The sequence below is a fragment of the Prosopis cineraria genome, unplaced genomic scaffold (genome assembly GCF_029017545.1).
Source record: "Prosopis cineraria cultivar Desert tree isolate PC_DT_omini unplaced genomic scaffold, ASM2901754v1 PC5, whole genome shotgun sequence".
Lineage (NCBI taxonomy): Eukaryota > Viridiplantae > Streptophyta > Magnoliopsida > Fabales > Fabaceae > Prosopis > Prosopis cineraria.
This window is the reverse complement of record NW_026555336.1, coordinates 16281096-16293161: the sequence shown is the minus strand read 5'-3', so window position 1 is coordinate 16293161 and position 12066 is coordinate 16281096. Positions and strand designations below refer to the sequence as shown.

The 12066-nt window shown below is 31.3% G+C and overlaps 1 long non-coding RNA gene across 1 annotated transcript; it reads right to left on the bottom strand.

Annotated features, from left to right (window-relative positions):
- Positions 1-1137: 1137 nt before the first annotated feature.
- Positions 1138-1721, bottom strand: LOC129310693 (uncharacterized). The gene is made up of 3 exons (XR_008593170.1): positions 1573-1721; positions 1386-1490; positions 1138-1307 (listed from the first exon to the last, which is right to left on the bottom strand). It is a non-coding gene; the product is annotated as an uncharacterized LOC129310693 (long non-coding RNA).
- Between the last annotated feature and the right edge of the window lie 10345 nt (positions 1722-12066).

Genomic DNA, 12066 nt, shown 5'->3' with positions numbered 1-12066 from the left:
TTTCTAAGTGAAAGTTTGAGTAGAGCAAGTAGATATATTAAACTCAATTTCATAAACAAAAATATAGCATTAACTAAAGTTGCTAGAAATATAAAGAGTTAAGGGAAGAAAGATTGCAAACAATGATTTATTTTAGTTTAGCTCCTCCTCTTGAGCCTTCATCTAGTCTCCAAGCAACTACTTGATATTTTGTCACAACAACACAAGCTTGAGTGGGTGCTTGTCATCTTAGTACATCCATAAGTTCAGTTTACACTAATGCAAAAATCATTTTTTACCACAGTTAAAATGCATTTTTGGTGACGGAAGATGTTGTATAGTAGAAAATCATGTGGTAGTAAATAGATATTTTTTACCACAGGTAAAAAAAAAACTGTGGCAAAATATAATATTTTTCGCCACAGGTGCCATCTGACTTGTGGCGAAAAATATGGTAGTAAAAAATATAATTTTTTGCCATAGGTATTCTTAGACCTGTGTGAAAAACATAGTGGCGAAAAATATAGTTTTTCACCACAGGTGGTCTCGGACCTGTGGCGAAAGATCTCATCTTTCGCCACATCTTTCGCCATAGGTTTGAGACCACCTAGATCTTTCGCCACAGGTCCGAGACCACCTGTGGCGAAAAAATTATTCTAGAGCTCATTTATGGCCACAGTTCTATCAACAACTGTGGCCATAAATGGCTTTTTACCACAGTTAGTGTAACAACTGTGGCCGTAAATATAATATTTTTTTTTACTCATACACTTATATCTATATACATTCCCTTACTTACAAAACCTGCATTAATTAAGAAACAGCAGCTCTAAAGACCAATACAAATATGTCTGGTATATGAACTAAACTTACATTTCCAATACAAAATATCTAGAAAGTTTCTACTCTAATCCTGTTAATTCTAAGAAAAAACTAGACCACAAATTGCGTATATATCTCAACTCTTGCTTAGAATATGGCTTTAAACTTTGGAATTGCTACAAATTCAATAACAATATATGTATGAATAATAACTCAAGTATATAGAAAACTTCATAATTATAAATCATTATTTATAAATTATTACCTAATCAAATGAGTGATGATTTCATACATAAAAATCATCATATAATAACCACATTCTACACTTCCTGGTTGTTGAGGACACTATAAAGAAAATAGAAATAATTAAATTCATTAAACCAATATTATAATCTTCATTCTAATTAAGGAATAAATTTAAAATACTTACTTGCATTGGTAAAACTTGATTTCATTTTTTTTTCTTGTGAACCATTCTTGCTAATTTCCAATATGTCGCTAAAGATCTATTTATCAAATATACACACTTAGAAAATATTAAATATATATTATTAATAATATAATGGAATTATTTAAAAACTTACAATTCAATCAAAGACTTCATGTCGTCGCTTACTTTCCTTTTCAGTGAACAAAACCAGTATATAGTATTTTCATACGGGCAAATGACAGGAAGCATCCAATGATGACTACAATATATTAATTTATATTAATATCACATTATTAAGCAAATATTTTTATAAATTGAACGACGAATTTAAAATTTGATACCTCTCAATAATTGGTAAAAACCAGCATGTCTTCTTTTGCTTGCACATCATCTTTTCAATATAAGAAGCTCTTTGATTCACTTTGTCAATGGAGGTTAAAAGTAGAGATAAGAACCCATAATTCTCATCGACACCGAGTTTAGTGCATATCTTGTGAAGGTACCTTTGATAATTAGACATATGTTAGTAATAAAATAAAAATATCAAATATTAATTTAGAAATAAAAAAGAATACTTACGTGATAAAAACTTGAATTATTGACAAGTCCAATCACTCAAAAATAATGCGGTCACTAATATCTTTTTTGGCAACTCTAAAAGTAATAGGCTTCCCAATAATCTTTTCGATCACGTTAATTTCATCAAAAAATTCATTCATGTCAACCACCACTGAAACCAATCATTTCAAATCATCTTGCATCGGTTGGGAATTAGAACCCAAAGATTCTTTTTATTGTAAGAGTTCCTATAATTAACATATAATAAAAATTAGAAATACCTATGTTATTAATTAAAAAATTATAACATTTTCATACCTCTTCAGCAACTTGTCAAACTAGCTTTTTCAACCAAATAATGAAATTATGTTGAGCTTGTCCTATTGTTTCCACCTCCTCAGTAGGAAATAGTATAAGAGTATTAGCATCCATAACCTCTTCAACCATAACCTTTACTTGGTTATGTTGTATCTGTTGATGGTGGACTGTAGTTGCATGGTTATACACCTTTCCATATGCAACTACTCATTTGCCATGATCCTTCACATAAAGTATGCATGGCATTCCTTGATCTGATAAACTAAGATCACATACTGGCTCTGTAGCACCACCATAATTTGATGTTTGTTGTGGTTTCATTTGCAAATTACTAATCATTGATTGCATTTTCATCATCATGCTTGACTTGCATTCTGCTATCATCATTTGCACTTGCTAGATTGGTACAAGATTAGAAGATAAAGGTCTAAAATATTATCTTATACCCATACCTTTAGGAACCCCCCTAACACGACCGGAGTGCTCTTCACCCCCTAAGGCCGTGGTCAATATGTCCTTTTTACCAGTAGACACAAAGGTCCCTTCGGATGATGCTTCTATAAGAGCATCCTGGAACATGCAAGCAAGTAGAAATTAGTGTAAATAATAAATTTCAATTATATGATTAAAATATTGACTGTAAAAATACTTACAATTTTCTCAGCTACTTCTCTAGCCTCCGAGGAAATAAACTCTCCCTTTTTATTCATCCGTCCTCTCTTCCATGCTTGAGCACGATTAACAGGAGATGGAGGAGAAACTTCTTCAATATTATCAACTCCCGTCACTTGTCTTTTAGCTTCCCACTTCTCTTAATTCATTAAATCATAAATATATGCATACCCTCCTCGAGACATAGCATGGTTGTATAGATTTTTCTTTCGACACTCTTGACCTTTTTGACTTTTTTCCTATTAATAAATAATGAAAAGAATTTGTTCAAAATAAATCTTCACTAACATTAAATAAATTGTCATATTCTTCCTTTACTTACCAAAAACTTAGGATCGTGTCTACTGTGAACAAATTTTATCCACGTGTCATAATTAATAAATGGATATTTCTCCCAAGGTTTTTCTATATTGGCATCATTGTCACTATCATCATTTTCATTGCCATTCTTAGGAAAGACATACTTTCTAGTAAGCTTGGATTTAAAGTCCCTCCATCAGTCCCCAGCATACTTAACCACTTGTCTTTTTAAAATGGAGTTTCCTTGATGTCATAAGTAATCTACAAAATAAACATATCAATAATGAATTTAATAACAACATATATTTAAAAAAATAGATATAACGTATAGTAATAGGAAATACCAATATAAATTCCCAAACATCATTTCTGTCACTTTCATTGACATCATCCCACTCTTCCTCGAAGATGCTGATTTTTTGACGTGCCACCAAACCCACAAAACTTTTAAATATGTTTCCTTGTTTCTTATCAATTGGTTGGCCATTATCATCAAAATCAAGATGAATTTTTCCATGAATTTGAGTTAACTTAGTAAGTCGTGTGGCCCCTCTTTTACCTCTTTTAGAATTTTTTTTGTCAGTTACTGGATTCTCCATAATTTTCCTAAAACAAATAAGATAAATAAAGTCAGTGGCAAGAAATATAATAAATTTAAATTAATGTAAAAATGAAAGTATAAAAAAATCAAATAAATCAAAAAAGTCCTATTATATTCTATTACCATTATAAAAATATTTTAGTTCTCCCATAAACCTTCGTCATGATCAGTTCTAACATCATATATGTCATCTTCATCTTCCACATCTAATAGGGGTGGGGTTGGCATAAAAGGAGGAATCTCTTCAATATCAAAACTCGTTTCATCATTCTCACCATGACTAAGGAGACTTTTTCCCAATAGAACCATAAATAACCTCTTATCAGCTGGATCAGTGACATAAAAAACTTGTTTTGCATGAGTTGCCATTATAAAAGGCTCATCCTTATGTTTTGCTTTATTAAGATCCACTAAAGTAAAACCCAACTTGTCTTCTTGAATGCCATTCTTAATATCAACCCATCTATACTTGAAAATAGGCACCTTAAATTTGAAGTAGTCAACTTTCCATATCTTTTCAATGACCCCAAAATATGATGAGGATGCCAATGTTGAATTTTTATCTTTTGCACTAAAAAAATGAGTTGCTTCAACTACTACCATTACCCCACTATTTTGCATGGTGCTATTGTCATCCTGTATTTTTGTGTAAAATGAATATCCGTTAATGTCATATGCACTTTAAGTAGTAACATCAAAGCTAGGCCCACTAGCTAACCATCTTATTGCTTCTGAAACATTAGATTTCTTATGATCCTCCTTTACCTTCGCCTTAAACCAGAGTAAAAAATGTCTATTTTGCTTACTTAGCAACTATTTATCAGCCTTTTTAGGATACTGATCTCGTAATTCCTTTTTGTGTGCATCCAAATAATCTTGCACATCATTGGTGTTATTCAAGATGTACAAGTGTGCTTGTTGCATTTCTTCATGAGTCATGCGCTTTACTTTCATGCCTCATGTCCCTTACCCTTCAACTCTCACTCCTTTATGGCGAGATTCAGGAACACCAATAGATTTGACTTCAGATAGGTATTTAGTGCAAAACTCGATAACCTCCTCAGCAACATATCTTTCAACAATAGAGGCTTCTGGATGATGGGGATTCTTTACATAGCCTTTAAGAATTTTCATGTACCGCTCAAATGGATACATCCAACGTAGATAGACAGAACCACAAAACTTTACCTCCCTCACTAAATGTACAATTAAATGTACCATGATGTCAAAAAAGGAGGGAACAAAATACATTTCTAACTAACACAAGGTAGTGACAACATCATTTTGCAACTCATCTAATTTCTCAGGATCAATTACTTTATTACAAATTATGTTGAAAAAGACACATAGTCTAATGATTAATTTTCTCACCTTTTCCTTTAAAATATCTCGAATGGCTATTGGTAACAATTGTTGCATTAGTATATGGAAATCGTGAGACTTCAAACCAACTAATTTTAAATCTTTCATTGATACAAGGTTCTTAACATTTGAAGAATATCCTTGTGGCACTTTAACACCATGTAGACACTCACAAAAAATTTTTTCTCTCTTTTAGACAAAGTATGAGGAGCTAGGCTCATGTAAGTCTTCTTTTCTTCTACTCTTGGACCCAAGTTTGTTCATATTCCCATGTCAAGTAAGTCTAGTCTTGCTTTGACTCCATCCTTAGTCTTCCTCTTTATATCTAACAGTGTTCCAATGAGACTGTCACATATAGTTTTTTCTACATGCATCACATCAATATTGTGTCTCACCTCAAGGGTGCTCCAATAAGGGAGATAAAAAAAAAATTGACCTCTTCTTCCATGGATTCTTTTGAGCTTCCTTTTTCTGCCTCTTACCGAATACCACATTAATGTCTTTGACCTATTCATAAACCAAGCTTACAGTTAATGGCTTTGGAGCTTCATCATACTCTTGATAACCATTGAATGATTTCTTCTGCCTATGATAAGGATGGTCTCGTCTCAGGAATCTTCGATGACCAAGATAGACTGTCTTCTTCCCATATTTTAGTTGTTGATGAGATGTATTTTCTTCACAAATAGGGCATGCTTTATGCCCCTTCACACTGTATCCAGACAGATTTCCATATGTAGGAAAATCATTTATTGTGCAAAAAATCATGGCTCGTAACTTGAAAGACTCATTTCGATATGAATCAAACACATCCACACCTACCTCCTACATCATCTTTAAATCTTCAATCAATGGTACTAAGTAAACATCTATATCATTTCCTGGTTGTTTAGGGCCTGAAATCATCAAAGACAGCATGATATATTTACATTTCATGCACAACCATGGAGGAAGATTATAAATCACTAACAGAACAAGCCACGAGCTATGTTGACTGCTAAGATTGCCATAAGGATTCATGCCATCTGTACATAGTCCAAGCCTGAGATTTCCAGGCTCATTGCCAAATTCAGGAAATGTTTGATCAATTCCTTTCCATTGTGGAGAATCAGCTGGAAGCCGGAGCATGCCATCAATTTTTCTCTCATCAACATGTCATCGTAAGTTCTTAGCCTCATTTAGATTAGCGAATAAGTACTTAAACCTCAGTATTATAGGAAGATACCACAATACCTTCGCTGGAGGCCTCTTAATAATGGAATCATCACTATCGTCTATTTCTTTTACTTTGTAACATGATGGCCTACAAACTGGGCACACATCCAACACTTCAAAATCATTTCTGTACAATATACAATCATTAAGGCAAGCATGTATCTTTTGGTATCCCAAACCCATTGGACATAATATTTTTTTGGCTTCATAGTAACTACTTGAAAGTGTGTTACCCTCGGGAAGCATCTCTTTCAATAATTTAAGCAACTCTATGAAACTCTTATTGCTCCACCCATATCTGGCTTTCAAGTTAAACAACTTTAGCATCGCTATCAGTCGTGTATATTTTGTACACCCTGGATAGTTTCTGAATCAGTGCACAAGCTATCATATTTGTGCACCTTTTCAACAGCTTCAATGCCAATGTCACATAACATATCCTCTATTTGATCACCAAAATCCATATCATCATTCTCAACTTGTGGTGTACTATGTTTTCTAGATTCACCATGCAATACCCACTGTCTATATGCTTTGTAAAACCCAAAACAAATTAGGTGATCCTTAATCTCCATAGAACTTCGTCGCAACCCATTTAAGCACTTAACACAAGGACAATAGAACAATTCTTTATTATTAGGAACATTGTTCTTTGCAAATTTCAAAAATTGATCTATCCCCTTCTCATATTCATCACTTGTTCGCAAAGCATCTATCCAACTACAGTTTATCATTACCTATTCCAAAAAAGCAAGATCTTATCCAACTACGGCATCATAACAATTTATAAAGCGAGATTTTTGAGATACTAAATCCTTCAATTCTATCAATTTAATGTTACTAAAATGCCAATTTCAAGAAATTTTAAAAATATCAATTATTCAACTACAAACTAATTATGCTAAACATAAAGAAATTAATATTATGAAAATTTAAAAAAAAATCGGCAGCATAACAACTTGTAAATTGAGATTTTCCTAAGCACTAAACCCTCAATTTGATCAATTTAAGTAAACCACGATTGATATTTTGATAATTATCAACTCTAATCAATAATCAATAGTATAATTTCTAATATGGGGTTCACAATTCATCCCAACAAAAAAACTTAAAAAGAAATTAATTATACTAAACATAAAGAAATTAATATCATAAAACTTTAAAAAAAATCGACAGCATAACAACTTATAAATTAAGATTTTCCAAATACCAAACTCTCAATTTGATCAATTTAAGTAAATTTTAATTAAAATTTTAATAACTATCAACTCTAATCAACAATCAATAGTATAATTCTTTGAAGAAAAAAATTTTAAAAAACTTAAAAAATAACAAGAGGCAAGCTGTAATAAAAAAATAAACTAATTAAGTAATAAATAATAACTTATAACAATCAAAATTTAACCCAACAAATAAGCTTTAAAAGAAAAAAATAGTATGAAAAGAAAATAAAAAAATTGTAAAAAAATTAGAAGCTAAAAATAATTAAGTAAAAAAAAGTAGCTAAAAAATTGCCCAAAAAAAACCTTATAGACGAAATCCGAAAGAGATAGCAGCTGGTGGTGGCGGCAGTTGGAGAGGTAGAGAGACGAGCTGTGGGAAATGCAGCTGGAGGCGAGCTGTGGGAAAGGCAACTGGACGAGAAGCTACGGAGCTAGAGAAGAAGACGAGCTAAGGGGAAATGAGCTGAGGGGAAAGAGCTAAGGATGACGGTAGCGACGGAAGCTGAGGGAAACGAGCTGAGGGAAACGAGCTGAGGGAAATGAACTGAGGGAAACGAGCTGAGAGAAAGGGAGATCTGGACGAAATGTGCGGCGCTATGGCTGTCTCTGATGAAAATGTCTGAATTCAGACATTAATATGTCTGAATTCAGACATCTTCGGCGACAGGCGCCCTCATCTTCGACGACAGTCACGAGGACGCCTGTTGCCGAAGATGTCTGAATTTCATTCAAATATTTAACCTAAAATAAGATAAATTAATTTCAAAAATAATTAATTAATTTAATTTATTTAAGAAAAATTAATTTACCTAAAATAAGAAATACTTAATGAACATAATTTATTACAATTATATTATTAATTACTAAATTTTATTTTAAATTATTAAAATTAAATTTTTAAATAAATAATTTACGTATTTATGTCTTAATTAATTTAATTTATTATAGTTATTTTTAAAATTAATTATATTTAGGTAATAAACAATTGAGTAATAATTTACTTTAACTAATTAATTAAATTAAATGATTTAATTTTTTAAAATTAATTAAATTAATTTACTTTAACTAATTTTATTTATGGCGACAGTTAATCTTAGGACTATGGCTATAAATGGAATACATAAACATTTAATTACAAAAAAGCCACTTACGCATATATTGCCACAGGTTTTTGAGAAATTGAAGCAAAAAATGTGTCATTAAAATTCTATTTTGCACTAGTGTTAGGCACTTGTGAGCCTTTACAACAACTCACTTTATTATCGAGCTATTTTTCCCAAGAGAACAACCTCTCTTGATTTCAAGAAAAATCTCTCCCTTACTTTTACAAAGGTTTTGAGTATGTGAATTACTTAATTGAAACCCTCTCTAAGAGGAATGATGAGTACAATAAAGTTTTAATACTCAAATAATGAAGATATAGATGATATTGGCTAAAGAACAATGATTTTCATATAACAAGTGTAATATGATCATGAATTTCATAACTTGATAATTTCTGAGGTTAATCACTTTTTTATGATAAGTTTGGAATGTTAAATTTATAGCTGATTGAGTGAAATAAGTGTTAGAGACATTATATGACCGTTTAGAGATGTTGCAAGTGATTATAGCTATTGGTGCAAAATCTTGTGAGCATCCAGTGATAATTCACACATGTTTTGGAGGTTTTTCAAGTAAAGGTGATATATCACGTGTGTTTTGGAACTACTTCACACGTGATTTGACTTATAGAACTTATTCTATGAAGATAAGGCTTTTAGAGGTCATTTTACGCGTGGGTACAAGGTGTTTCATGTGTGATTTAGCACACAGAGGCTATTCAGTATGAAAATAGGCTTTTGCATGTAATTTCATGCATGTGTGCAAGGTGCTCACATGTGAGATTTGGATACTGATGCTAAATCACGCATGTGTACCAAATGCTCTCACATGTGGTTTGGAGGGTTCATAACACATGATTTTATAATGTCTTAACTCACTCCATACAACTCCAAATTTGATAAATTATATATTTTTAGAAAGATCTTGAAGTCTAGTTTTTAATGAAAAAAGTTTCATACTCATGTTCAATAAATATTTTGAGATATTATCAAAAGAGTGGACAAAGGTCAAGATTAAATGCTGTGTAAAATCAAATTCTCTATACTCAAATTTTAAAGTTCATAACTTTTTCAATAGAACTCTATTTGAATAAATAAACTATCATTGAAAAGCTGTTAGAGTCTATTTTCAATTGAAATATGTTTCACATTAAAATAATATTTATAGTGAGAGATATGATTAGAAACATGACCAAAGGTCAAAACTATTTTCTGCACAATTCACATTTCAAACCTTAAACTTTAAGTGTTCATGATTTTTTCAACTTAACTTCATTTTTTGTAAATAGAACAACTTTAAAAATTTTATGAAGTTAGTAATAAAAGAATTTCAATCTTTGTGAGACATATATGATGAAAGATGAAAACCATGATTATAAAGAATTATATCTCACACTTTCTTTTAATAGTTAAAATACATGTTTTGATTTAAGAAATCTTGAGCCAATACTTTATATCTAAATCAATGAGTTTAACATAAAGACTCTTAGCCTAATGATATTATACCTATCAAGTCTAAGACTTCTAAAGTGCATCTAAGCTTGTATGAATATTTTCATTCTTCTTAACCTCTTCTTAGATTATCCTTCTTTTTATCTTTATGTTCTTCACTCATGAGTGTAGCATGCAAATGAAGAGTTCAAATTTGTTCCTATTCATCCTTACTCTCATCTTTACTTTGGACAACCTTAAATGATATATCATAAATAAAATGGTTAGTCTAAGTGTCAATATGCATATATCCAAATTATGAATGATAATACTATGAATAATCTTGGATATAGAATTAATTTTACATAAGGAAAAATATGATAGCTTTAATGCATACAAATTATTTTTCCAAATCTAATGTAATATGGAACAACATAAATAAGAACACTTTAAAGCACTTGTTCCATAGTCATAATTAACAACTTTATATATAAAAATAATTAAGCATAAGTATAGTTAACTTGTCTGTATATAACATCATCAAAACTTAAGCTAAACATAATATCACAAGCCATTATGTCCAACACGTTTCATGCCCAAATTAGAAGTAGTCTATGTGTGATTTGTCACCTTTGTTTGTGTGATGCCTTGATGAAGCTTCTATATTCCAATTCATGCCTAAAACATCTTTGTTCACATGCTGAATTGTCACATTATGCTTCATTGTAATTTGAATAGTGACATTTCATGCTTGAAAGAGAAAACTTTCATGCCTATCTTGTCACTTGGTCTTTTGAACTCATTTAGCCTAAGTAAGCCTTAAAGCCAATTCAAGCCTGATTCATTTTGTGCACTTGCATGATTTGTCACCTATAAGAACTAAGTCTTTTTGTCACACAATCCATACTTGAATGCATATTAGTTCCACGCATGATATGTTTCACAGATTGGGTTATGTTTTGACTAAGCTGTTTCACGCGTGAAAGGTAGAATATTCCACGAATGATTTGCCATCTAGAATGGCTTGGGTTTTGTAACTAGCTATTTCATGCATGAGAGCTTGAGAGAACCACGCCTGATTTGTCACACAGAATGATTTGTATTATTTCACCTTACAAATCATGTGTGAGTTACCCTAGTGTTCGCACTTGAATTATCATCCTGACTGGAACTTGCTTAGCTCCATTTCATGCACAAATCTTTTGATTGCACGCAAGAAATGTCACCAACAGCTACATTCACTATTCCAACAGTTTATAGAATGTAAAAATATATATGATACAATTCAAATCTAGAACAAGTATGCTAATCAATTGAATGAACTATTCCTTATTTGAATATTCTTAAAAACTTTAAATTTGTGCATTAAAGATCTTGCATTCATTCATTTATCATTCTTAATAAATTTTGTGGAAAAAAACTCTCATTAGTTCTTAAGCTTTTATTGTACTTAATCTACTCTTTATAGAGAGTTTATCTTTGAGAGAATTTTCTATGAATCAAAGTTAAAATCTTGAAAAGAGATTTTTCAAATGAATTATAACAACTTGCTAGTTTTGTTGGTTTAATTGAAACAAGACTAGTCAAGTCTTATGAGTTGTATTGAGGTTACAAGCAACCACTTAAGATTATGATTATAATTAAAAATCTCAAGGATGATCTTGAAGATTGGAATTAGGCTGAATCAGGATAAATCTTTAGTGTCAAATCTCTTCTTGCATCTCTCTTGTACTCTTTATACATTTCAAAAAAATTAAGTGTTACCCAATTCACCCCCCTCTTAGGTGCTAACCTTAGCCAATATTACCAAGTTCAAGTATAGTAGACATTATATCATCATCAACTAAATCATGAGAAGAAGTATCATTCAAGCATGCATAAATTTCCAATCAAATAGAGCAATCACATCCATCAATGCATAAAGAAGAGACATAAGTGGTAACAGTGTAAACTTATAAGGAAGTGAGGGAAATGCATAGTGGCTCAATAAAACTTTTCAATGAAATGTCAATGGCATTAATATCAAGTAGGAATAATTCTCAAAATGCCTTT